The sequence below is a fragment of the Lactuca serriola genome, chromosome 2, assembly GCF_051521515.1.
Source record: "Lactuca serriola cultivar US96UC23 chromosome 2, Lser_US96UC23_V15, whole genome shotgun sequence".
Classification (NCBI taxonomy): Eukaryota; Viridiplantae; Streptophyta; class Magnoliopsida; order Asterales; family Asteraceae; genus Lactuca; species Lactuca serriola.
In genome coordinates this window covers 174,096,087-174,099,574 of record NC_136409.1, presented here as the reverse complement: position 1 = coordinate 174,099,574, position 3,488 = coordinate 174,096,087, and the positions used below count along the sequence as shown (strand labels likewise).

The 3,488-nt window shown below is 38.3% G+C and overlaps 1 non-coding gene across 1 annotated transcript; it reads right to left on the bottom strand.

Moving 5' to 3' along the window:
• Positions 1-3,097: 3,097 nt before the first annotated feature.
• Positions 3,098-3,204, bottom strand: LOC145091202 (small nucleolar RNA R71). Its single transcript, XR_013702088.1, has one exon. It is a non-coding gene; the product is annotated as a small nucleolar RNA R71 (small nucleolar RNA).
• Between the last annotated feature and the right edge of the window lie 284 nt (positions 3,205-3,488).

Sequence of the window (3,488 nt, the reverse complement as noted above, 5' to 3'; positions counted from 1 at the left end):
TAACTCCATAGTCACCAAGGTTTATCTAATAATAGGCGCTAACTCCATAGTCACCAAGGTTTATCTAACGGCAGGCGCTAACTCCATAGTCACCAAGGTTTATCTAACAGTAGGCGCTAACTCCATAGTCACCAACTATCCCATCTACCCTTGTTCTACCCAACAATTTTGTAGATATAAATACTTACACAGTTTAAATCATTTAACACCTGTATAAAACTCCAATTTCCATGTCCATCTCAAATAGACAAATAACATATAAACACATAGCACGTATTTCATAACAAATACTTCATATTGATGTGTTAGAAGAAATCAACTACACACCCACACATATAAACAACAATATACTTAATACACTCAAACCATACTTGTATTATTATCGTGTTTATGAAAGGTAGTATACACTCACTTGATCAGAAGATGATCGGACAGCACTACGACTTGCAGAAGTAGTAATCCACCGCAGATCTGGAAGATCTCCACAAAAATCGAACTTCTCGCGGGCAGAGCTTCGGCTCGGGAACCGCACTTCTCGGGATCTTCGGGATCTCGGGACTTGCCTCGGGGCTAGAGAATAATACCGGGGCGTCGGGGTATTTCTGGCACGCAAAACGATGCAAAACGGGAGAGAGAAGAGAAGAAATTGGCCATTGGGTCGGCTGCCCTCGCATCCTATTTATAGGAGGCTGGAGCCTCGGAGTACGCGGGGCGTACGCCAGTACGCGGGGCGTACTGGTCCGAAAAACGTCACTGCGTGCGTCATCCGAAGCCACTTGCTACGAATGTCGACACTTCGGAGTACGCGGGGCGTACTCGAGTACGCGGCGCGTACCTTGGATCAGACCGGTGACTCCTTCGGATAATGCTTCCGAATTTCCTTTTAAATTTAAATACAAAATGATTAATAAACTTCGGAAATTCATATCTTCTTCATACGAACTCCGTTTTCGACGTTCTTTATATCCACGCGAAGGTGAGACTACGCTCTACAACTTTCGTTTAGACTCCGTCGGCTAATTTTGACTTTTATTTTTTATTATTTATTTTTAATAGGCCGCGACAGAAAACTTCGTTATAAATTCATAACTTCTTCGTTTGACGTCCGTTCTCGCCTAACTTTTTATCGCTTCGATACCAACAACGAGATCTTCGATTCTCGTTTAGATTGCTAAGGCTAAATATCGCTCTAACGTAAATTCACTTTTTTTACGTCGTGCTGTGTCGTGCCGGTTCTGTCGCGAGACTTCGACAGGTCATAACTTCTTCGTTATAACTCGGATTTTGGCGTTCTTTATATGTACGGAAACCTTGTAACATATACTACAACTTAGTTAGGATTATTCATCCTAAATAATCTTCTATCAAAAAGTCATTTTTGACTCTTATTGTCTCTAAATTGACTAGCCCTGATATACGGGTGTTACAGCTAGGCGGGGATTAATCGGGGACCATTAATTATTAAAAAAAGATATTAAAAAATTAATAAATATCAAATTAATCCTAAGAATATAACATTAAATATAACATCAATAAATATAACATTATAAATTAAAAAAATTATTAAAAAAATAATAAATACAACATTATAACATGAAACTATGATTACAAAAAAACCCTTTAATCCTTAATACATCACATCTAAAGACTTGGTGCAATCTTGTTTACTCAATCTTACACTTACATTTCTAACTGCAAAAGATAGGTATAATATTCATGAAGAAACAACATTACAATTTAGATTTTAAAATTACAAATTAAAAACAAAGATATTTTGAAAATCGGTGAATCAATCAATCTACATGGTTTATCTTGGATCCAATTTGAAGAGTGTAAAGAAAAGAGATGCCCAAACTATTGATGCAACTTAAAACAGGTTCAACCTTTACTAGCAAGCACATCTGCACTCATGATGAACCTATCTGGTTGAATGCTAATGCTAATGCTTTCAAACAAAGAAATGACCTTTTCCACATATCAACTATAGAAAACACAATCTTGAACGCTACAGCCTCCAACAAATGTGAATCAAATTTCACTGAGACAAAACATCAAACAGCTGGTGTGCACCTTGATTCGCTATCACCTGCACAACATTTTCATAAGAGATTACGAGCTTTTATGTGATCGCTATCATCAATTTTCAAAATCACGCCTTAGATTTCAACATTCATTCAATAAGCATAAGAAATCATCGGTGTTTGAAGAATGTACACAATATCATTATACTTACACTGAGAAATGCAACATGAATCGTTTTCAATTTTAAACAGAAAATGAATCTATAATCAACAGTTGGATCTTTCTTAACTTGCTTGGCCAAATTCATAAATTAGAATCCACTCATATCTTATTTGTAGGTCAAATCGTGTGCCAGATCCAGATCTTACCTGAACCACTGAACAAACTAGAAGGAATTAGGTCCCGACGAAGGATTCCCAACCTTAAAGATGATGCCTTTATACCGTTATCCATTTGCTCGGAAGCTTCAGAAGGCGATGGCGTCGAAGGAGGAGCAGAAGGTGTCAGTGTTCACTTCATTCTTTCATTCGTTCCTTGAGACGATAGAGTGAACTTCAAAAACGAAAGTTAAACTAAATGCGATGGAATGGAAGAAGAAAATAAGAAAAGTGGATTTAAACTACCTGTTATGTGAACAAAGACGAAGAAAAGAAGAAAACATGAGTTTTCTAAGAAACAATCTTACATCCCACATCGCTGGTTGGGAAAAATAATAGGCATAGATATTCTATAAAAAGGAGTGACAATCCCCTTCGAAAAGTAAAACAACTGTGCTTTGGTTTGTTGGATCCATTGGGCCGACCACTTTAGAGTGGGCTGAAATTACTTGGTCCAAATTGGTGTCCGAGTTGGTCCGATTTAGTCCAATTTGGACCAATTTTGACCGATATTGACCAAGGCTGATTAATTAACCCTCTAACACCTATTCGTAGGCAGTTGGAGGCTGCCAAGCGCCTACGCGCCGATTAATCGGCCGCCTAGACCGATTTTTACAACACTACCAGGAACAACCACCGCTCGGGCGCATATGCATGAAGAATTCCTCCAAAAAAATTCACCACCATCTAAAGTTTCTAAACTCAAGAAGGCCATAGCTAATTTTGAGCAACAAGTGGGGGAGTCTTTGTACGAGGCTTGGGAAAGATACAAAAGGCAAATAAGAAATTGTCCCCAAAATGACCTAAACGAGCAATAAGAGGTTTCGATCTTCTATGATGGGGTAAATGTCACGACAAGGCAACTCGTTGATTTGTAATGACCTTTAACTAAGAAGAATCCCGCTAAAATTAAAGAAATAATCGAAGAATTTTCGAAGCATTCACGGGAATATCACAACCCTCGTAGTGATGGAACTAAGGGGATCGGGAATGTTGCATCAGAGGATATGGCGGTGGTAATGGAAATGTTAAGTAGCATGGATAGAAGAATGACCAAGATGGACCAATCCATACATGAGATATATGTGG